The 25137-nt window shown below is 43.8% G+C and overlaps 1 long non-coding RNA gene across 1 annotated transcript; it reads right to left on the bottom strand.

Moving 5' to 3' along the window:
• Window positions 1–1053: 1053 nt before the first annotated feature.
• Window positions 1054–14225, bottom strand: LOC132681273 (uncharacterized). The gene is made up of 4 exons (XR_009610972.2): window positions 13766–14225; window positions 9930–10050; window positions 3279–3405; window positions 1054–1811 (listed from the first exon to the last, which is right to left on the bottom strand). It is a non-coding gene; the product is annotated as an uncharacterized LOC132681273 (long non-coding RNA).
• Between the last annotated feature and the right edge of the window lie 10912 nt (window positions 14226–25137).

Below are 25137 nucleotides of genomic sequence, written 5' to 3'. Positions count from 1 at the left end.
GTGGCAGCGCCGGCGGCCCTGGCAGCCAGGGCCCAGAGGTCGTTCTGCTTTCCCCCTGATGGCCGCAGGGGGGCAGGAAAGAAGGACTAAAGATAGAGGCCAGCGGAGGAGCCGGCCGTGCGGAGGGTGCGAGGTTGGGGGGCAGGGGTTGGGGGAGCACGGAGAGCGGGGCGTGGGGCGCGGAGCCCGGGCGGCGCGGGTGGCTGGGACACCGACGGGCGGAGGGCGTAGGGACCGCCCCGACTGAAGGAGCTCGGCCCGAGACACCCGCCGCCAGCCGCCTCGACACCCGTCTCTGACGTCCGCAGCGACTCGGGGACGGGAGCCCTGGAAGCGCCGCACCCTCCCGCCGCTGCGGGTGCCTGTCCGAGGGACGCAAGGGAGCCGGGGGTCCGAGGGGCCCCGCCGTCCCTAAGAGCCAGGGACAATCACTGCAGCCTCCGGGAGGAAAGCCGCGCTGGGAAGAAAAGACGCGAGCTGCTCCCTGCGTCCCCTCTTTCCCAAGATCCAAACCCGCCCTCCAGCCTCTGGCGACTGAGCATGACTCTCGTTTTGCAGATACCGAGGCCTGGACGTGTTGTGAGCCTCAGGGACACAGACATATATCAGTTATGCTAATCCTGATCTCTGTGGTTCAGATACTTTAAATCCGGGAGCCACCTTTTTACATCTAATTGGCTGGACACCGTTCTTTTTTCTGTTTTCTCCAACCGAGGCCATTCCAACTATTTTATCTCCTAGTACAGACTTCCGTATACTTCGATCATTCCACCCCAAGACGTTACAGTAAACAGGTTCTCTTTCCCTCATCAAATCGGCTCCATTTCTCTACTTTCTGCTTCCACATTTAACTCCTGACCCATCTGGACCAAAACTCCCCAAAAGTTCTAGACTAGAGAGCCCAACATAAACAGAAAGGGCCCAGGAAAAAAGGCGGCGGTGGGGTCAGGGAATGGGGCTATCAAAAAACCAAACTGCATTTTTGTGGTGTTTTTTTCTTTTTAACCTGATGGACATTAAATTGCTGCGTAAAATATTTCATCTGTTCGGAAACTTTATTCTAAAATGACTTGCGCATTTGTTTCACCGATGCTATTTATTTTGGAATTTCAAATAACCCTTAGAGACCATGGACAGTTTTTATGTTCATTAAAACTACACCGGGGTTCAAAAGGATTGTGAGACCTTGCTGTTATGATGTTAATAAACCAACAAAATAGATAAAGATCAAATAGAAAGCAGCATGAGGAGGAAACCAATAAAATGTAGGCCAGTGGGATTTACAAAGTTGTCCTAAAAAACAAAGTCTTTGTCTTTCTCTCCCTTTCCTCATCCTGTTAGCAAATCGTGCTCAAGTAAGGAGAGAGTGCTTGGATGAGTCCATTGCCTGCACCTTGGTACTGTGAGCCAGAAAGCCAGGCTCCTGGTTCCAGCTCACTCTTGCTCAGCTCAGGTGAACACCCAGCTGGTCACACTGGAGACAGAACGTGATCTGGGTGGGGCAGCACTGCCAAATAAGACAGCCCTCCACCTTCTGGAAACTGTAGTGCTCCCAAGGCGTGGGCCTGTGGGTTGCTCCTTTACATTAGTCCTCCAGTACCTTCCATTTCCTCAGCGTCTGCGTTTCTAGCTTGGCAGTGGCCCAGGCTCCTGAGTTTTCACTTTCCTTCCTGCTGTCGTCTTTTCTGGCAGTTTGGTTGATTCATTAACATCTCCATCAGAGGGATGGGCAGGGAGCTTGAAAGTCCACTCAGCTCTTCTTAATGGTCCTTCTGGTACTGGGTTTGGTGGGAAAAGAGCCACGCTGTTGGCTAAAATGAGATTTTGGGATTATCCATGGATTTAATCTGGTCTTCTCACATCTACCATTTCCACAAGTAATTAGAGATTACTAGATACATTGAGAAGTTGCATTAGCCTTAAAGAATTTGGAGAAAATCTAAATAGGCTTAAATACCATCTTGGAGTCCAGAATGTTAAGCTCTATGCTCCAGATAATTAACATTTTTAAGGCCTTTCCCTGCTCCTGCTCCCTGCACCCTGTGGTTAACGTCACTACTGGGTAACAAGTCACTGAAAACATTTTAAATATAATATATTTTGCAGGGAGGGTGAGCAGAGTAGAAACGCAGTAAATACACTACCGTTGTATTCAGAGAGAAGAGGCCAGGCAGCATTGGCGATTTGAAACTTCTCTATCATCCGAAAGTACATTCCGATCCGGGCAATTTGCGAAGTTGAGAAGATTTTGATTATTAACATATATGAGAGACCGGCAGGTGGAGGACGATTTGTAGAGCCATGCCCTCTCTGTAAGCATGAGCGTGCCACCCCTCCTCCTGGAGAACACCTTGGACACACAGTGTCTGTCCAGAGCAGTGGGTGATGCTTACAGAGGGTGCATGGCCCTTCCTCCAAGCTCAGAGGGCTCCTTCCAGAGACTGTGAGTGGAGGCAATAGCATTCTTTTGATTTTTCTTTTCCCAGTGGGAGTCCTACATTAGCACTGACATGAAAATGACATCCTATTATTGCAGATGGCTGAGAACATGGTAATCATAATATCTCGTGCTTCTGTAGCGTTTGACAGTTTTCAAGGCAATTTTGTATTTGTTCTCTTATTTGATCTTCATAATAACTGCGAGGTAGGATGGATATTATCACCTCCATTTCTTTCTGATGAGGAATTTAGCCATGGTCAGAAAGGTAGGAAGAGCAGAGTAGAATTAGAATCCAGCCTTCTGACACACCCTTCCATTAAGGTTCTATACCATTAAAGTTCTATAATAAAACATCACAGTTTCTTATGTGACTGCATTATCATGCCTGCTATATGTTCATTAACTACATTGCACTCAAGCATGATAATTTTATATTGATTTAATTGTGCAAATTATACTCATGAAAAAATGGTCTCTTTTTTAATAGTCTGTCTCCTTTGGAATACTATTACTGCAATAACTCTGTCCTTTTGTTGTATTTCTCCCCCTTAATAATCAGCAAGGTGTTAATCTAGCCACGTTGGACAATTTCCCAAAGTCACTTAAACTGACTTATAAAATATCACCCACTATTCACTTTATCCCATGGCTCCTCTTTTCCATTACTAGAATCTGAGTGCATACTGAGCTACTCCCCAAAGGAACGGGTCAAGATCACAGGTTACCGAAAACAAACAACTCCAGCACAAACCAAAGGTTTTTAATGTATGCGTAATAACTACACATTTTATATCCATAGATATTTTTAGAAAGATTGATAAAAAACTCTCTGACATACCCACATGGTGGTAGTCCGATTCATGCTCAAAAAAAGCTTTTCAGCTTTTTCCATCAACACCATTCATATTTTAGAAGACGGACTTTGCAGGGGCCTCCCCAAAGAATTTCCTTAAATCTCTGCCAACCTGCGGGGAGAAGGAGTAGAGATATTACATAAATATCTGCATTGAGTTCTTGGATAGAGTTGCACAATGGCCATATATGGTGAAAGGTAGATTTTCCCTTGTGACTATATTCTTGGAATATGTTAAATGCATATGTCTCCATTTCTGCTCCCAAGAAGCTGGTGTACAGATGTTTAGTATTGGGGTCGTAGAAACGCCGCTGTCTACAGTTTACATGATGTCTAATAGGTTTCTAGAATGTGCTTAAAAGGCAGTGTTCAGAATTAGGCCTCTAACCTTCTTTGATGTAATTGTCTTTCTTTGGAGTCACATCTTGAAGGAAAGGATGAAGATTTGGAAAGAGAATTAATTTTCTCAAAACCAGACTTACTATTTTCCTTCTGTACTTTATAGTAATCCTTTAAACTCAAAAAAACTTCAGCTAATTATGGATTTCTACCTGACTAATGTTGCCATTTGAGTGGCTACGTGTCACTGTTTCTGGTTTCTGACCCCCTGTCAGGCCAATTCTGCCTGATTTCACTCATGTGCTGCTGCTTTTTATAATCTGAACATTATTTCCACTCAAATGTTTCCAGCTTTGCAAAAAACCTAGGAATCTGAAAGGCGGAGGGAAACCTCTCATAACTACTATTTGGATAATTATCACTTTCAGTTATTCTGATTTTTTTTTTTCTGCAAAACGGATACTATGAGAAGAACATTTGAAAAAAGTTAAAGGTTTTACTTTGAAAGCTAAATTTTCTAACTCACATTTTAAAAATAGAGCTTAGGCAGTCTCCCTGGTAATTAAAATATAATTTCCCCTCTATTTTCTATGCTCAATAAACTTAACTGTTACAATATATTTTGAAATGTACAACATGGAGTCTAGGGCATTAAACAAAAAAGTTAAAAGGCTTTGAGGGGATTTTTAAAGATCCAGTTTCCTAATAAGCAAAATGGACCCTGGAAAGACTTCATGGTGTTTAATATGTTTTTTCCCTATCTTCTAAATGCAATAATCTCTAACCACCACTTGATCATCAGAGATTTATATTCACTATAATTTATGTCAACTTATATCTGGGATTCTTTTTTTTTTTTCTACAACGTTTGGCAGCAAACTGCTGGTGGAAACTAGAATGTTTCACATTAGCAGCCCTCTTAAATTATTTCTACGAAATAATTTACTGTGGATTACAAATTCTTATATGGCATTTAAAGTTAATGATTAGGCAGAGAGATATATCAAAAATATGATTAGTCACATATGTACCTGACTTGCATGGTTTTAACTCTATGTGTGTTTTACAAGAATTGCTTTTCAAAAAGATATTTCTGGGCTTATGCATTTTTCCTATTAAAGCCAACGTATTTTTAAAGGAAAAGAGAAATAGACATACATGCTCCTATAAACTGTGTCCTCTAATTAAATGTCTATAAGATTATTTTCTATTTCTTGATGGCCATTTACAGCATAGGTACTGCTGCATGGTCTGAAACTTAAAAGAGCTCACAATGGTGAAGATCTCTTGCAGCATAACTTGAAGTCAAGATGTAAAACTCCTAAGAGAGTATGAGAGTTTTAATGAAAATTGTAATGTCTCTCTTTTACTGCCAGGAATCAGTAACGAAGTGATGTACCCCCAACAGAACAAGAAATGAAACGAAACCCAGGGCTCCTCATACAAAGCTCAGAATGAGCTCCTTCCTGACTCGTTTTCATTTTCTCTACATAGTTAAGGCTTAAAGCTGTTAGATATTTCTGTGCTTAATTTCACTTATCACCCAGGGAAGTAAGACTTAGAAGGGTGGCCATGAAAGTTGGGTTAATAGAAAATAAAAAAATAATTAAAAAAAAAAAGAAAGAAAGTTGGGTTAAAATTTTATTTGCATGGAAGCAGCTCCTCCCAGAACATCTCTTCTGTATCTCAGACAGATATTTCTTTTTCTCCTCCCTTCTTCTCTTTTCCTATTTCAGAGTGGTTTTCTTAACTCAACTATTTATGATTCATTTCATAAAAGGCTAGGTTTTCTCCAAGGGTACTATAATGTCTCAAAGTGGTTTTAGAGACTAGCAGTAACAAGAAACTATTTTCTTTTGTGATGTAAAATAAAGTCATTGTTAATAGCCTACAACCTACAATTAACTATTAGAAAGGGAATTTATGAGGGCTGGTTATTATCCTCCTGAAATAACGTTGTTACAAGTCTGCCCTTGTCAGTCATCTGCAGGAATCACGTGCTGGATCCCAAACAAAGGGAGGGTCTGGATCCACACAGAGGCTCGTGGCAAATTACCCAGTGACAGCCTGGCCTGATAGCCCCTTATGCCCTTTGTCACCTTTTCAAAGCGAGAGAATAATAGCCGCATGTGTATTTTATCCTGATTGGACTAAAAGGCACCTGTTTGTGAAGCTGAGTTTGAATTGGGAATTAGAAAAATATTTGCATGGCTGGTAACAGCAAATTACGTGGGAGTGCCTTGGGGACACTGGGGCAGTAGCAGGCAGGGCTTAGGAAATACAACTGGAAGCATCCCGCACACATTGAAAACTGCGTGTCAACTCTTTTCCTTCTTTCTAACATTAATATAAGTCCTAAGAAGAGCTTCCTCTTCCTCTCCTTGCGCTGTAAGCGCTTTCCCTGGCCGAAGCTGGGTCTCTCTGGCAAGCCCCTTGTGAGTCCTCTTTGGCATCAGCAAAGAAGAGAGGAAGAGAGAGCATCCTATCAAGCAGCTGAGCATGGCATGGGTGGGAGAAGGAGGAGGGGGCAAGGAGAAAGGCACAGGATTATTCACCAGAGGCTGGATTAATCTAAAGCTCAGCAACTGGAACAGGTCTGCTGATGTTGCAGAAGCACCAAAGGTAGAGGGTCTGCCTTGGAGGGAGAGCTACAGAGCATGAAGAATAATGAGATCGTGTGTGGCTGGGGAAGGATGGGAGATGGTCTAGGAGGTGGATGAGGAGAAGGAAGGGGGGGAGAAGGAGGAGGATTAAAGAGGAGGCAAAGGCCTGAGAATGGTTTGATTGGTTTCCAAGAGCCAAAGATATAAAATTCCAGGTTCTAAACCTTTATAATATAAATCATCATTCCCTGAAGAAAGTAATAGAATCTCACTGGTAAAGTAATGGCCTTCTTTACTTAAAAAAAAAAAAATTTTTTTTTTTTTTTTTTTTTTTTTTTTTTTTTTTGCAGGGGGGAATGCAAGCTGGTGCAGCCACTCTGGAAAGCAGTATGGAGGGTCCTCAAAACACTAAAAATAAAACTACCCTAAAACCCAGCAATTGCACTACTAGGTATTTATCCATGGGATATAGGTATGCTGTTTCTTTTCTTTTTTTTTTTTTTTTATTATAGGTATGCTGTTTCGAAGGGACACATGCACCCCCATGTTTATAGCAGCACTAGCAACAATAGTCTAAGTATGGAAAGAGCCCAAATGTCCATCGATGGATGCATGGATAAAGAAGATGTATATATATACAATGGACTATTACTCAGCAATCAAAAAGAATGAAATCTTGGCATTTGCAACTACATGTTTGGAACTGGAGGGTATGATGCTAAGTGAAATTAGTCAGAAAGACAAAAATCATATGACTTCACTCATATGAGGACTTTAAGAGACAAAACAGATGAACATAAAGGAAGGAACACAAAAATAATAAAAAAACAGGGAAGCGGACAAAACAGAAGAGACCCATAAATATGGAGAACAAACTGGGGGTTACGGGAGGGGTTGTGGGAGGGGAGATGGGCTAAATGGGTAAGGGGCACTAAGGAATCTACTCCTGAAATCATTGTTGCACTATATGCTAACTAATTTGGGTGTAAATTTAAAAAAATAAAAAAATACAATTAAAAAATAATAAAATAAAATAAATAAAACAATGGCAAATTTGATGTTAAAAAAATTTTTTTTTTACACTGTGCCTGCAAATGTGGGGGCGGGGGGAAGCTCTCCAAGATTTGGGTGAATGTTGCTTAATATGAAATGCCAAAGCACAGAAGATTGGTTTTAAAATGAGAATAAATGAGAATAAAAACACAAAACTAAGAACCATCACTTCTAAGACCTTCACTTAAATAAGCATAGTCTAACACGCTGTGATGTTCATTACTGATTTCAGAAAGTTATCAAAAGCATCTGTTCAGTATGTTTGGAAAGCCAACTTGCTTGGTTCTGTGACACAATGTCTGAGTTAGCGTCTATGGAAAACAGAATAGCACACACACGATTTTAATCCCATTATTTTGAAAACTTGGTAAAGCTTTGGTGTCATCTGAAATGGCTGATTTTCTTATTTTGTATACTTAGACAAACACTAATAATAATTTTAGGAAAAAGTTATGTAGATTTAGAAAATTGAAAATCATAATCTAGAATTGAAATTGTCACTTAAGATAGAGCTCTGATTTGTAATTGTCTGAATACAATTTGTCCTTCATAGGATCAAAACTCACCTCTAAAGGAAAGTCTAAAATCCACTACAATCGTTACAAAAATTTGGAAATTAAAGACCTGCTAGAAATAAATATAACAAAACAATAAATGCCATCTGCCAAAGTATTGCTAATTTATATACTAGCAGCCTGTTTGACTTTATTATACAAAACTTCAGAGCAGCCACTATCACGGATATTTATGGAATGATGGCCTGTGTAGTAGTCCCTGACCGTCACTTAATCACCCAATAAATCCAAACCTGGAATATTTTCAGCAACATTTATCAAGGGTCGCTTTTTTTTTTTTTTTTAAGTTTATGTATTTTGAGAGATAGAGCACAAACAGTAGAGAGACAGAATCCCAAGCAGGCCCCATGCCACCAGAACAAGACTGATGTGGGGCTCAAACTCACAAACTATGAGATCATGCCCTGAGTCAAGATCAAGAGTTGGTCGTTTAACCAGCTATGCCACCGAAGTGCCCCCATCAAAGGTCACTTTTAAGTGATATAAACTATCAATGATAGCCTTTTAAAAGACCATCTACTTTCGGTCAAAATGTTGCTATAGAAAATCATCTCTCTTTGAAGTGCTATGTATTAATTACATCTGCAATCACAGTGTCAGAATAAAATGCAAAGAAGACCTATGAAAAGCCTTTCTTAGTTGAATGTAGAAGAGAAGCACAGAAGATGATGTTCATTTTGTAACATGCTCTTATTCCGTGATTATCTATAAATAGCAAGAGCAAAAAGAGACTCAAATGAGTGGTCTTCTGGTCAAAAGATGGAAACTGATATGTTTAGCCATTGAAAACTTAGGAGAACTTGTCACTGTACTGGGAAAATAAAATCCAGTAGAAAATAGGGTTTTCTAAAATGTTTTTCTAATTATCACCTTGCTTCTCTGTGGTTCTGCAAATACAAATAAATAGAAAGCTAAGTTCATTTCTTCCCAACTCTCAGTTTAGCTACAAAACTCCTAAATGAAAACACAATTTTTCTGGTGTTATAGAAGTTAGGAGTGGTGAAGAACAGAGGTTCAAGTACTCCAGGAAAGGCTGTGGAGGGGTGCAGAGGCCTGTGGGAGCAACCAGAGGGGTGCTGGCGAGCGCCCCTTTGTCTCAGACTGTCTACTCCTCACCTTGATCCACTGGCCACATTCTTTCCTATTTTGGAAAAGTGGAGCTGTTAATGTTGGTTCAATACCATAAGAAACACTGAACCTCCTATCACCAGCATCACCATTGCTCCTTGTAACAAGAGAATGCTGAAATGAGCAGTTGTTGAATCCTAAAATGTTAGAGCTGGAAGGGACATTAAAGCAGTCTCTCTGGGTACAGTTTCTAACTATGTAGAGGCTAAATCAAGCATAGATTAACTCTTAACTCTCAATCCATAGTTGTTTAATAAGGAAAGATCACAAATTGGTGTAGCCAACGGATTATAGATTTTAACATATTTTGTAAGATTTATACCTAAATCGGTTAAGTGTCTGACTCTTGATTTTGGCTCAGGTCATGATCTCAGGGTCGTGAGACCAAGCTCCACACTCAGGGAGGAGCCTGCTTAAGATTCTCTCTCTCTCTCTCTCTCTCTCTCTCTCTCTCTCTCTCCCTTTGCCCCATCCCAACCCCCACCACCAACTCTCTCTCTCTCTCAAAAAGCAAACAAAAAAAAGGATTTACACCTAATTATTTCATGGTTTTCTATATCGTAAATTAGAGCCCAGCTCCCTAGAATCCTAAATTAAATCTGGAGCACCTGTGTCCCATGTGAGTCACAGAGACCAGTGTTGTCCAACAGAAATGCAATGTGAGCCACACGTGCCATTTAGAATTCTCTAGTAGCCACATTGTAAAAATTAAAAAGGGAAATTAATTTTCATAATTGTGCATTGGTTATTTATTGCTGTGTAACAAATTACCCCACAAACCTAGCTTGAAACAAACATTTATTATTTTACAGTTGCTCTGCACGAGTGGTTTAGCTGGAGAGTTCTGGCTCAGGGTTCCTCCTCAGTTTGTAGTCAGGCTATCAGCTGGGCTACATTGACTGGGGCAGGAGGGTCTGCTTCCAAGAAATATCACTCACATGGCTGGTTGTTGGCTGACGTGCCTCACCTCTCCTCCACGCGACTTCTCATCCTCCAGGGACTCTTGTCTTCATTTGGCATCTTCTGCATGAGAGTCTGTTCTTTACTGGTGACTGTGCTCTGAGATAGAAGTAGAGAGGGCACAAGCTAACGTAGGGAGGAAGGAGCACCCAAGATAAAAGCTGCATTTTGTAGATTTGTAACCTCATCTTGGAAGTTACATTCTATCACTCTTGCCTTTTTTTCTGTTAGAATTGACCCATTAAGTCCACCCTACATTCTAGGGGAAGGAATCACACTTATGGGTTATTGGGGGTCATCTTTTTTTTTTTTTTAACATTTATTTATTTTTGAGACAGAGAGAGACAAAGCATGAACGGGGGAGGATCAGAGAGAGAGGGACACACAGAATCTGAAACAGGCTCCAGGCTCTGAGCTGTCAGCACAGAGCCTGACGCGGGGCTCGAACTCACGGACCGCGAGATCATGACCTGAGCCGAAGTTGGACACTCAACCGACTGAGCCACCCAGGCGCCCCTTGGGGGTCATCTTAAAAGTAGCCTACCGCAAGTCTGTTTTAATTATCCCAATATATTGGGGTATTATTTATGGTATTATTATATAATGAACATAAAAATTGTTAATGAGATATCTTACATTCTTTTCTTCACACTAAGTCTTCAGGATCCGGTATGTATTTCATACTTACAGTTCCAACCAATTGGTCTAGCCACATTCCGAACACCACTGGGCACATATGGCTAGTGGCTACTTTAGCACGGCACATCTCTAGATGCTCTGCAGTCACCTAAAGACCCAAAGACCCTAACTTAGGGGATCTTCTTCATTTACAATGTAAGTGATTGATCAGATCTGTATCAAGTGATTACCGTGTTCCAGGCATGGTGCTAAATGTGGGGAACCCCAAATCAGTAAATTGCCATGCCTGCCCTAAAGGAACTCAGCCAGACAAATAAGAAGTTAAATTCTAAATCTAGATCAACCATCTTGGGCCTACCTCAGAGAGCTCTAACCTGTGATGGGTTCTAGAATGAAGCAGAACGCAGTCTCTCCACACTCCTTGGGAAGGTGGTGACCCAGAGTCTTTTCAGAGCAGCCAGAACCTCCGACAATGACCATAGACATCACTCACCCCCAGACCCAACCTGAGGCTATGTCTCCAGCTCTAAGCTGGAGCCCATATGTTGGCCTGAAACCTGATTTGCTTTGGATGTGGAGCAAATTAAATATTTGTTTAACTCAGTACATTGTACTTTCCACTATTCTCCATAAGCAAGACCTGTAGGGGAAGGGAGATATAGGGCTTACCGTAACTATTTCAGGCTTCTTGGGTGCTTTGGAGGTACGTGCCATTGTTGCACCAAGTTTTATACATAAATGTGGCTCCGTTTACATAGAACGGAAGGTCCTTAATTATCTTACCAGCTATGAATGGATTTAGCAACAGGGAGCATTATTTTTAGTGTATTCTCTGCCCTAACTGTGATAATGTACATACGTATCTGACTTGAGTCTTTTCTCACACTTTATGTCCTGAAGCATATTTGTGCTGCTTAAAGAATAACTCTGTGCAGCCAGGACCTACCCGAGGAGTTTCCCATATCCCCAAAAGGCACTTACAGGCTATGTATTAATGGTGATATACCTGGCAATACAGTTAAAGAATTCTGGGTTTCATTGGGGATGAGGGGGGGCGGTGGGGAATGCAACATGCTTTTCACTAGCAGTAGAGGAAAGCAGTTTTCTGAGTGGTTTTTCTACCACAGTAAATAGCAGTCATGTATTTTCAAGTTAGAGGAAAATCCATGCCTATCTCAACGGGAAGAAATAAGTTTCATTCAGATGCTGTCTGGAAAAATGGTCTTGAATACCTTCTTTATTTCTTGTCTTCATAAAAATATTGTTTAGGGAAAAGAAAACCCCATAAAGACAATTTCAAGTCAAGGACCAGACATAAAACAACCCACCTTTCTTACATGCAAAATTCATTTCTGAGTTTCCATCATGTATCTATGCACTGTTTCATCAAAGTGATAGTAGCTGTATCTTTCAAAATAAAATACCTTTGTGCCACAATGTGGATACTATAAAAACCAAACCAAAACAAAACACCAACAACCTGATGACACATCTCGTTTCTGTGTCTAACGTCACGATTTTTGGTTGAACCATCATAGTCTAAGGCTCAACCACTCAACCTGGAAAAACATTCATGGGGTCTGCAACATAGAAAAATCCCTAAAGCTGTTCAGCTGGAATTTTAAGGGTGAGATTACAGCTTCTGTTTTGTGTAAATCTGTCCAGATTTAGCATTTTACAGTATCAGGTACTACTCTAAGAGCCAAGAACGACTCTGCCTAAAGGCCCCTGCACAAAGAGAGACCTCCAAGCCCCAAAGTCAGGTCACATTAGAGAAAGAAGTGAATTGTAAACACTCCATTGTAAATACAATTTACACACGTCATTTTTTTTTTTTTTTTACATGTAGAGTAGATTCATTCTAAAAGCACACTTTGCTCCTGTTTTGGAGGTTCTAAATAAAAGAAAATAGCATTTTAATGGGCCTTTGGGAAGGCCAGCATGCTCAAACAGGGCACATATGATGGGATCTATGACTATTTTCTCTGAGTTTTAGAATGCAAACTTAAGTCCACAGCATACACTCCAGCAAATATATCTGTATCTATATCTATGTCTATATCTATCTATATCTATATCTATATCTATATCTATATCTATATCTATATCTATATCTATCTATGTATCTATCTGTTCACAGACTGATACAACCCGCAAGCACATAATGTGTATATGGACAGTGACAAAAATATCTCGATTTTTTTTTCAATTACAGCTTTTGTTGTGATTTATTCTAACATATTCCACAAAATAAACGTTTCATTGATAGTGCAGGCAGTGTGAAGTCTGGGGGGTGTACAGCCCCCTCTTTGGAGAAAGAGGGAGACTCCTTTAGCCTTTTCCACCCGAATTTTGATTTGCTTCGTAAAAGTGGAAGCTGAGTCCATCAGCTAAACAGCCAAGCTTGAGATCTGGTTTAAACCTGGAACTCACTCCATTTGGCCGGCGTAGGCGGCTGCCAGCAAAGTCCCTGGGCTGCCTGTTCCCTAGAGCGTTTGCGTGCCCTGTTTACCCGGCCTGGTTCGGCGCGCAGGGGGTGCTTCCCGTCCGGGGAAAGATCTTGTTTACTACCCTCTCTCCCAACCCCCAGGCTAACCGTGCGGCGCGAATCCGGAGAAGCGCGCCCTCGGCGGGGGCCCTGCGTCCGCAGCGCCCGGCGCCTCCCCAGCGGGAGGCGGGAGCAGGCCCCGGCTCGAGGGCTGGCTGTAAGTGCGATCTTGACATTGCGCCCTTGTTGCCAAGACTCGTGGGGCACAAGAGCAACTGCAGCGGGTCCCGACCCGCGCCGGGAGACTGGGACTGCGGGGCGCGGCCTGCCGCGCAGTCCTCACAGCCCTCCGGGCCCTGGTCCGAGCAGCGCTCCCGGGCCGCAGGGCGAGAAGCGGGGGGAGCCGGTCGAAGCCCCTGGCTCCGGGTTGGAGGCGCTCACGCCCGGGTCTCGCCACGCAGACCTTCGAGGAAATCTTCCTAAAAACAAAGTCCTAAACTGCAGGCTATTCGTGATTACGCGGAGTGTCGTCCCTGCCCAAGGGGCGCGTCCACGCGGACCCCGCGCCTCGTAGAGCTAGCTGGCTTCCACGCAGGCCGGAGCGGTTTCGTGGCCGCCCTAGCAGGGACCTGTGCAGCAAAACAGACAACGCCGAAAACCGCAAAGTGAATTTATCGGAAAACTCACGAAGGTTAAGCTCCGGGGTCCTTCACGGCCCGACCCTCCTAAAGCCCAGAGAGGGGCGCTAGCAATTCCGGATTCCGAACTGTGCCTGTTAAAGTTCCCCTCCCCCGCCTTCCAAGCCCAGGCCGCACTCCCTGCGCGGCCCACCCGCCTCGCCGCCGCCCGCGGGGCCGGAACCGCCCGCCCCGGGCACCGCGCTCGCGGGTTACAGGGGAGCGCCCGGAAGGCGTAGCCAAGGAGTAAGTCCGAAACGCCAAGCTGACTCACGCGGGGCAGAAATTCAGACTTATGACGTCATTTTCACACCTCCTTTCTCGGATTGTCTCGCGTCTGTTGAGCCCACCTAGGGAACAGGCCCACACAGCAGCTTAAGCCAAAGTGTTACGATTCCGAGGGATGTGTAGATTCGATGGAACTTCTCATTCTCCTAAGCATCATTTTTATTTTCTTCGTATAATAATCTCATCTTTAGGTCAAGGGAATGAATTTGATTATTAAATATATCTTTTATATGTTATTGAAACCAGTGTGGTGAGATGAAATATAGGCAGTATTAAATGTCAAAAACAAAACAGTACCCTAAACCAAAGCCTCATCTTTAGGGCTGCCTCAATAAGCAGCTGGAGAGAGAAGAGAGAGGATTTCGGAATCACCACGAAGGAGCAGGAAGGTCTCCCTTGCTTGTCATCAGAATATTATACACACCCACTTCTAGAATAAATAAATAAAGCATTGATTGCCTCTAAACCTGAGGCCTAGCCTGAACAAAAAAATGTCGCAGCAGTCTGCAAATTCAGATGATTTTGCCCATTTCTATGCAAGGAAAACAGCTCCGTACTTTGAAATCTAGGCTTTTAAATTTCCTGACTCACTGTGAGGGGAGGTGGGATAGGTTGTTCTTATACGGCAAAGAAACACAAATCATTCCTGGTTAGAATCTTCCCAACTATATTCTGGCCAAGGAAATTATCAGAAGCCTACAATTACAAGAATTTTAAAAACTACCTACAATTATAAACTGCATTTTGTACTTAATCCTAAACAGGCTGAGGGTATTTTAATAAAAAATGATATCAAGCAAGTAGCATTCTTTCTTTATTTGTTGGCAATGTTGCTCTCATAGGATTTTTCCAAAACCATAGGGGTGGAAGGAAAGAGAAAAATGTGGGCAAGTGTGCGTTTTGCTTGGATCTGAAACTTCCTGATCTTAAATCTTTGTCTCTATCACAATCATGTCTAGACTCAAAGCTGGCTGTGCTTGGCTTACTAACCTGGGTTTCTGCTGTATAAACTGAGAACCACAAGTGAGCTTAGCTGATCCCTGCTGGGCAGGTGCTATACCTAACGCCCCTGTGGAGGACCGCAGCCAGGGGAAAGCCTAGAGATCACCCCAGCCACTTCCCCCAGTCCCAGGCCTAACCCGAAAACATTTAACCTTGAGCTTTTTTTTTTTTTTTTTTTTTTTTTTTTAAGCACACAGTTTTCACAAGCCAGGTCCTCTCCTCTAGACCAGCGGCCCCAGCGCGTGTCCTCTGCTGCGTGGGGAGAGCCTGGCAGCTGGTGGATCCGTCTGGCCCACAGCTGCAGGATCGGGAGCTCCTCTCAGACTCGGCTCCTTTCAGAAAACTCTTTTCTTGTCGGATGTGGTTTCCCTTTAATTAATCACTCATGCCCGCGTGTCCGCCGCGCAGCTTCCCCACTCTTCCTCCAGCCCCGCATATGATCCGTTTTTTGGAAGCGAGAGCACAGGCCGAGCAAGTGGGGGCGGCGTGGGTGTGGACTCCGCCGGCCACAGGGCTGCCGGCTGTCCTGAGAGACCCCAGTTCGTGGTACTTTCTAAGATAGGCTTTCTGGAAGATCCACTCCCTCCTCCCGGACTTTCTAGCCAGTTGGCCACGCAGTTCCAAGCCTCGGCCTGGGTGGTCCAGGTGTTCCGGGTGGTCTAGAAGACCATGTTTCTGTCAGGTTCTCTCCCTTCTCCACCTCCTTCCCTCCCCTCCCCTCGCCGCCTTAGGAGCTGGCATCCTGCTGGCAAGAGCCACCTTTTGCCCCCCATTCCCACCCACTCCCTCAAGGATGGTCCCTCCAGGCCTGACGTGGCCTTCCCGAATACTGTGGTTTACTGGACTTCGCAGGGCAAACTGGCCAAGCTTCCAGAAAGTTCAGCACCTGGATGATGTTGGCCGAGGTCTCTGCAGTCTCCTCTCCGGAAAGCCTTGGCCCTAAACCCTAACACCAGGGTAGTCTCAGGACTGTGGGCCCTGATGATGCAGCCGGTGTCCATTCATCCCTTTTCCCTCGTTGCGTTTCGTTCTGTTACTTCCAAGCCACAAAGGGAGGCCTCCTAAGCGGGCATCAGCTTTAAGGGCGCAGCCGGTTGGAGCAGGGACCACCCTGGGACTCGTGGGTCTCCAAATGTTGCTCCTGGCGCCACACGCCGAGCGGGGAGGGATCAGATATTCCCGTTTGTGAGCGGTGGTGGCTCCCAAGAGACCACGTGGGGCTCGGTGTGCAAACTTTAGTAGAGAAACGATCGGGGTGCTGCTGCATCGATGCCTCAGGCGGCTGGGGCGCCAAGTTCGTGTCCAGCCCGCCGCGGGGCGCTGGGCGCGGGCCTCGGCTACCCCAACCCCGCCGCAGGCCCCCGGGGTGCAGCAGGCTTCCGAGGCCGCGGGGGCTCGGAGGCTGGAGGCGGGGGGGTTGGGGGGGGGAGAAGGGAGGGGGGAGGCGGGACAACCCACTTCCCCCTCCCCCCCAGCACGGGGAGGTCTGAGCGCGATAGCGGGGCCCCGCGCGTGGACTCCGCCCGGCCGGCCGCCTGCCCACCCGCGGCCCGGCTCGGCCGCGTTCCCAGCAGCCGGGAGCGCTTCCTCGCTCGGTCACGGATCCAGGCCGCCGGTCCAGCTGTCAAAACAGGGGGTGTCTCTTTCATTCTGGCTCACAAAGTCCCAAAGGGGAACAGGGGGCCTTAATGCTTGTGTTTGGACACAAGCAATTATCCCTAATTATTCTTTTTCTTTTGAGCCTGCCCGTCCCGCCGGCGAGCTCGCCGCGGAACGGGCCCCGTAATCCTCCCCGGTCGGCGGATCGCAGTGGGTTCTGTGCGGCCCGAAGCTCGGGCGCTTTCATGTCACTGCGGGTTTAGAGCTGATTCAAACTCATTGCGATGGGGGAATTAACCCCGGGGCCCGGGCTTTCAGGGGCCTCTGATAAGAGATTATACGTGTTGATGGCAAGCTTTTCTTGGCAAAATGTTTTCAAAGGGCTTGGAGTTGTTAAATCAAAGCGCCATTGAATTGCTCGGGACCGCCCCCGCCCCCTCCCCCTGCCCTTCCCCCTCTCCATCTCTTTTCCCTTCATCCCTCCGCCCTCCTTCGCCGCCCGGGACTGCCCACGGTGAGCGGCCCAGCCATCGCGGAGTTTGCAAGATACTTTCCTTAGTAAGATTTTTCCTCCGTGCCTCACCATGTGAGGATTGTTTTTGTAGGTGCTCTGGCTGCTGGGCACATTGGTACCCCCTTCTCCCCTCCCCCATACACTTGTTCTGGTAAAGAAAACACATCCCAGATGAAAGACTTTTTTTCCCCCCCTCCTAAACATACATGTGTTTTGTAGAAAACGGAGGTGACAGGGTGGGATAACGAGGAGTAAAGGAAGGGTGGTTTTCTAGCCTCCCCCCATCCCAAAGGTCAGCGCAGTCAGAAGGGTAGCCGTGGGGTTAAACAGTGTTGTGGGCAGAGTTCAGATGTCCCGTGAATCTCACGATCCTGCCCTGGGGGCGATCTGGGGCTGCCCAAAGGAAGAAAGCGAGTGTTGGGAGGGCTGTGTGGATGTAAATTCTGCACTGTGGAAAGTCTCTTTATTCAGGACTCAATTATAAATTACAAAGGCTTATTGGGTATTCTGAGGGGCCCTGCTAGGAAGCAGTGGGGAATGCAAAACTTAGATGGGGACTGTAAAAGTCCTATCGGAACTAGATAGACTTTTCCCCTTAAGCGGCGCGGGGGTGGGGGTGGGGGGGGGGTAACTAAGATACTAAAAAACAAAACAAGTGCCAGATATGTAAAGCTGTGGCCCCTGTCATCTCCTTCCCACCTCCAATATATTCCATATACCACACTATATTGGTCAATTTCCACAACTATACTTCTTGGCCATCCTGACCTTTACCCGCCCCCTCCCCCCTCCCCCCCTCATCTACACCCCCCTCCCCCAACTCCTGGGCTGGAACCCTGCTTTCCATCCATTTGGTTGCTCTGGACCCCTGCCTGGTTCCTGCCAGGAACCCTAGGAACAGGATCATGTTCTTTGTATTCTCTCCAGTGGCTGGGGCCCTGGAATGAACTGGTTACTGGGAGAGCTGACTGCCTGACTCAATCTCCACGCTCCACAATGGATTGGACCCCATGGCATATGTAAGCTGCTACCTAAAGTTCACAAGAATTCTGCATTGCACTGAGCCTCTAGGCAAATAGTTCCCCACCCTTGCCTCTCCTTCCTGTTTACTTTTCCTTCCCACTCTAGCTTTGCTAAGACCCACTGCGCCTGTGCAGAAGCCTGCACACGAGTCTGCCCAAGTTATAACAAAACTTGGTGCCAAGTTGGCACCTATTTGGTCTGCTGGCTTCCTGAAGGATAAAATGACCCTTGATTTGTTTTTCTGCTTCTTTCATAGTTAATGAGCGATGGGCCCTGTAGGATGCAAAATTCAGTTAGGACTTTTTGATTACACTGCCATGAAATCTTTGGCCCTATGTGTCCAGTGGCTGCTTAATCTGTAGCTAGCTTTGTCTTTTTTTTTTTTTTTTTTTTAGTTTATATTGTCTAAGGTATGCATGGTTTTTTTTTTTAATTTTTTTTTAACGTTTATTTTTGAGACAGAGAGAGACAGAGCATGAACAGGGGAGGGTCAGAGAGAGGGAGACACAGAATCCGAAACAGGCTCCAGGCTCCGAGCTGTCAGCACAGAGCCCGACGCGGGGCTCGAACTCACCGACTGTGAGATCGTGACCTGAGCCGAAGTCAGCCGCTCAACCGACTGAGCCACCCAGGCGCCCCTGCATGGTTTTTTTAAAGTTTTTTTTTATGTTTACCTATTTTTGGCAGAGAGAAAGAGAGACAGACAGAGCATGAGTGGGGGAGGGGCAGAGAGAGAAGGAGACACAGAATCTGAAATAGGCTCCAGGCTCTGAACTGTCAGTACAGAGCCCACCGCCGAGCTCGAACTCACAGACCGCGAGATCATGACCTGAGCCGAAGTCGGACGCTCAACCGACTGAGCCACCCAGGCGCCCCATGCATGGTTTTTATAATATCAATCTACTTCATTGTTAAAATTTTATTTAAATTTTTGATTCTGCCGAGACTCACTTATACTTCCCCCTTTCACTCTGTTATACTAAATGCATTCCATTCCAATCCACAAATATTTATTGAGTAGTAGGAGTGCCTGGCTGGCTCAATTGGTAGAGCATTTGGGGTTATGAGTTTGAGTCCCATGTTGAGTGTAGAGGTTACTTACAAAAAATAAACTCTTATAGATTTATGGAGTGCTTCCTACATAGGCACTCAGGCACTCTCAACGGTAAACAAAACAGATGAAAAATGGCAAAAATCCCTGCCTTCATGGAGGTCACATTGTAATGGAGAGACAATTTAAAAACTGTAAGAAAGAAATAAATGAGATAGTATGTTGGAAAGTGTAAGTGCTGTTGTCAAAATAAAGCCAGTACCAAAAAGACAAAAACAAGTGTTGGAGGAGATACGGAAGAATTGGAGCTTTCATACATTGTAGGTGGGAACATAAAGTGGTATAGCCACTTTGGAAAATAGTCTGGCAGTTACTCAAAAGGTTAAACATGGACCTACCACATGACCCAGCAACTCAACTCTTAGGTATATACCCCTTCCAAATGAAAACATGTTCACACAAAAACTTATACACAAATGTTCATAGCAACATTATTCATAATAGCCCCAAATCAGAAACAACCCAAACTTCCATCAGCTTAAGAGTGGATAAACGAAATGTAGTGTATCCACACAATGGTATATTATTCAGCCATAAAAAGAAATGCAGTACTAATACATGCTACAGCATGGATGAATCTTGAAAATTTAATGTTAAGTGAAAAAAAAGCCAGTCACAAAGGACCACATATTATATGACTCCATTTCTATGAAATGTCCAAAATAGGCAAATCCCTAGACACAAAAAATAGCCAAGGGCTGGAGGAGGAGGGAAATTGGGGGATATAGGCTATGCAGGTAATGGGTACAGTGTTTCTTCTGGGGGTGATGAAAATGTTCTAAAACTGATTCTGATGATGGTTGTACAAGTCTGAGGAAAACCACTGAATGATGTACTTTAAATGAGTGAATCGTATGGCATGTGAATTTTAGCTCAAAAAGCTCCTTAAAAAAGCAGATTTGGGGTGTAGTGGTGGGGGGGGTGTTGCTCGCAATTTTTAATAGAGAAGACATGTTTAAGAAGTGACATTTGGGCACAACTGTGAAATGAGGACATTACCCATGCAGATATCTGGAGAAGAGCATTATAGGTAGAGGAAACAGAGACAGCAAAGGCTCCAAGGTGGGAGGCTGGCTATTTGAAGACCAGTGGGTGGGCCGCCGTGGCTGGAGTAGAGTGATGGAGGAGGAAGGGGCTCAAAGATGAGGTCAGAGACGAAGTGGAGGCGAGGTGTGGGGGAGAGTGTGTGAATGGTGTAAGCCTTCTGCTTGTGGGCCTGGGGAAGTTTCAGTGGTGGAAATACATGGCCTGACTTACTTTTTAAAGAATGTCTGGGCTGCAAAAGGATAAGGATAATGCAGGGAGAACAGGCAGGAGGCTATTATAGGCATCCAAGTGGGAGACAGAAACTCAGAGCAGGGTAGTGGCAGCGCAGGTAGTGATAAATGGTCAGATTTTAGATACATTTTGAGATACAGTCACAGGAACTTCCTGATGGATCAGATGTGGAACATGGGAGAAAAGAGTTTCAGACTGTAAAATTTTAGGGTTGAGCTACCAAAAGATGATATTGCCTACAATTGAGATGAAGAAGACCAGGACAGAATAGGTCAGTGGGAGAAGGTCAGAATTTCAGTTTGGGTCATGTTAAATTTGAGGTTTCTATTGAATAGCCAAGTGGAGATGTCTATTAGGCAGTTCGATTTGGGAGTCTGGGACACACGGGATACGTATAGTCTGATAATAGAAATTTGTCAATTGTTGAATATTGACAGCATGTAAAGCCATGTGACTAAGTGAGAACAATGAAGGAATAAGTATAGACAGAGAAAGAGAAGGGGATGCAAAGCTGAGCAATGCTGGCGCTCCAATATGGAGAAGTTAGGGAAAATAGGAAGAACCAGCTAAGGAATGAATAGTGATGTAGGAGGTAACCAAGAGAGTGAGGAATCCCGGAAGCCAAGTTAAGAAAGGGTATCAAACAGGAGGGAGTGACGGACTATGTTTAAATACTGTGGAGAGATCGAGGACAAGTATGCTGAAATTAGTAACTGAGAGGATTTGAAGAGGACAGTTTCAGTGGAGTGGTGTGGATGAAAACCTGATGAAAATCTGCATTTCAGAGAGAATGGACAGAGGAAAGAGTATCCAATGGAAAAAAGACAGTCTCTTTAGCAAATGGTGTTGGGAGAACTGGACAGCAACATGCAGAAGAATGAAACTAGACCATGTTCTTACACCTTACACAAAAATAAACTCAAAATGGATGAAAGACCTAAATGTGAGACAGGAAACCATCAAAGCCCTATAGAAGAAAGCAGGCAACGATCTCTTTGACCTCAGCTGCAGCAATTTCTTGCTCGACACATCTCCAAAGGCAAGGGAGTTAAAAGCAAAAATGAACTATTGAGACCTCATCAAAATAAAAAGCTTCTGCACTGCAAAGGAAACTATCAACAAAACTAAAAGGCAACCGATGGAGTGGGAAAAGATATTTGCAAATGACATACCAGATAAAGGGTTAGTATACAAAATCGATAGAGAACTTACCAAACTCAACACCCAAAAAACAAATAATCCAGTGAAGAAATGAGCAGAAGACATGAATAGACACATTTCCAAAGAAGACATCCAGATGGCCAACAGACACATGAAAAGATGCTCAACGTCACTCATCATCAGAGAAATAGAAATTAAAACCACACTAAGATACCACCTCACACTGGTCAGAGTGCTAAAATGAACAAATCAGGAGACTACAGATGCTGGCGAGGATGTGGAGAAAAGGGAATCCTCTTGCACTGTTGGTGGGAACGCAAACTGGTGCAGCCGCTCTGGAAAACAGTGTGGAGGTTCCTCAAAAAATTAAAAATAGAACTACCCTACAAACCAGCAATAACACTACTAGGAATTTATCCAAAGGATACAGGAGTGCTGATTCATAGAGGCATGTGTACCCCAATGTTCATAGCAGTGCTTTCAACAATAGCCAAATTATGGAAAGAGCCTAAATGTCCATCAACTGATGAATGGATAAAGAAGATGTGGTTTATATATACAATGCAATACTACCTGGCAGTGAGAAAGAATGAAATCATGCCATTTGCAGCAATGTGGATGGACCTGGAAGGTATTATGCTGAGTGAAATAAGTCAGTCAGAGAAAGACAGATATCACATGTTTTCACTCATATGTGGATCTTGAGAAACTTAACAGAAGGCCATGGGGGAAGGGAAAGGGAAAAAAATAGTTACAAAAAGAAAGGGAAAAAAATAGTTACAAACCATAAGTGACTCTTAAATACAGAGAACAGACTGAGGGTGGCTGGGGGAGGTAGGGGGGAGGAGAAAATGGGTGGTGGGCATTGAGGAGGGCATTTGTTGGGATGAGCACTGGGTGTTGCGATGAACCATGGGAATCTACCCCACAAAACCAAGAGCACATTTTACACACTGTATGTTAGCCAATTTGACAATAAATTATATTTAAAAAGAGAGAAAGAGAGAGAGAGAGTTGAATGGAAATAATCATGGGGGGTGGGCAACGAAGAGAATGGATGGAAAGGAACTGAAGTGAATGTAGACAACGCTTTCAAAGAATTTTGCCATAAAGACGAGCAGAGTAACTAACGGGAGCTGGTGGGGGAAGTGAGGTGAAAAGAAAGTTTCTTTCAAGATGGAAGAAATAACCACATGTTTATGTGATAATGGAAATGATCCAGTAGTGAGAGAGAGGGAGAGAGAGAGAGAGAGTTGCTGGAGAGATGTCTTTTACTAGCCTTAGGTAAGCAAGAAGAAATAATACCTAGTTCTGAAGTTGAGATATTGACTATGGATGGAAGCAGGGCTGGGTCATGAATAGTAACAGATAAGAAGAAAGAATATGTGGACTCATAGGTTGTGAGAAGGCCAAAAGTAGTGTTGGGAGTTTGGAAATTCTCCTCTGATTGCTTCAATTTTCTCAGTGAAGTGGAAAGCAAAGTTTTCAGTGAGTGAGGGTGTGGGAAGAGGTGTTGGGAATTTGAGAACAAAGGGAAAGATATACAATAGTCAAAATGATAATATGAGATACATGAATTAAGAAATATAGTATCTTCCAGGGAGCATCAAGGGTTCATTTGGGGTTGGTGGTCCTGAATTTAAAACAGGCCAGTCAGATTGGTTGTGTCTCCCTTCTGTAGGCTCAGAGTAGGTGAAAAGTTGGATTTAACTAGGATCATGGTTTTGCCACCTGAGTAGGACTAAGGAGAAAGAGATGATGACATGGAGGAATTTCAGGTGGGTAAGGTGGAAAGAGAGGAGAATATGAGAGTATGAGAGGTAGGGGAAAAGGTGCCAGAATGAATACAACGGAGGTCCTGCTAGGTCAAAGGGTTTACTGAATTCAGAGTGGTGCAGTGAATGAGAAAGATAAGAGGGGATAAGAAGTTGTTTGTTCACCTTGACTTTTGACCCAACAGTTTAGCTGGGTATAGAATTCTAGTTGTCGGCGCTTTGCAGGTATTATTCTACTGTCTTCTGGCTTGTGTTGAGAAGTACATTAATTGCCATACTTTTTTTTTTTTTTTTTAGATTATCCATTGTTCTTTTTCTGGTAGCTTTTAAGATCTTTTCTATGTCTTAACGGTTTTTCTCTTTCATTATGATTTGCCTGGGGATGTCTTCATGTTGATTTATACTGTAATTTCTGAAATAATTAGTGACTTCTATTACTTGTGAAACATTATCAGCCATTATATTTTTAAAAACCATTTTTAAAAACCATCTGCATTGAGATATAATTTGCATACTGTAAAATTCACACATTTAAAATATATATTTCAATGGTTTTAGTATATTCACAGAAGTGTGCAACCATCACTATCCATTATCTTTTGATATTATTTTTCCTCCAACCATTTTATTCTCATTTTAGAATTTCTTTTAGGGGTGCCTGGGTGGCTCAGTTGGGTAAGTTTCCAACTCTTAACTTTGGCTCAGGTCATGATCTCACGGTCATGAGATCAATCCTTTCTTCAAGTTCCACACTGGGTGTAGGGCCTGCCTGAGACTCCCTCTCTCTCTTTGCCCCTCCCCTGCCTGCATGCACACTTGTGTTCTCTCTCTCTCTCTCTCTCTCTCTCTAAATAAAAAAAGAGAAGAAATTCTTTTAAATGTATGATGGGCTATTGGGGTTTGAACAGGCCCAATCTATAATACTCCTTTCACACCAAAAGTCAGAACTGAGAGATAGGCAAGGAAACTAAACACATGGAAATAAAAATGACAGCACTATTGCTAATAAATGCTGTATTGAAGGAGATGGCTTAGATCTTTCAGAACTAAACCTTGGAGTTAGAATGATCCACATCCTTTGCCACAGGCAGCACTGGATTACCAAATGCTCCCCACATGGAACTTGCCCCATAAAATGTTTGTTCAAGACTTATAGATCAGAAGGCATGTTCTCTGTGGGCAGGCTGGCTCCCAAGAGGAGGGCAGGAGGCAGGGTCCTGCTCTACCCCAAACTCACCAATAAGATAGGTCACTCTGGCAGAAGCCACACTATCACATGCATGCAAAGCTACCCAGATTATTTGATGAAGCAAACACAATTCTGATACCAAACCCAATACATATACACAAACCAAAAACTATAGATATTTTGAAAATGCAAAAATCTGGGGGAAAGAATTGAGCATTATATGTTGAATACAAAAATAATGCATAAAATGTATTTATTCAAAAATTCAAGGACGTTACAATTTAGAGAAATATATTGAATATAGTTATATAAATGTATGTTAATAAGAGTCACTAAGAGAAAACATGATGATTTTTAAGACAGGTTCACATAAAAGTATTGAAGGACAACAGAAGAGAAGGATACATTCTTAGGCCGGTATTCCAATTTATGCAAAGATGCA

Source organism: Panthera onca, chromosome A1, assembly GCF_046562875.1.
Source record: "Panthera onca isolate mPanOnc1 chromosome A1, mPanOnc1 haplotype 2, whole genome shotgun sequence".
Classification (NCBI taxonomy): Eukaryota; Metazoa; Chordata; class Mammalia; order Carnivora; family Felidae; genus Panthera; species Panthera onca.
The sequence above is the reverse complement of the archived record's forward strand: the minus strand, read 5'-3'. Positions and strand labels throughout refer to the sequence as shown.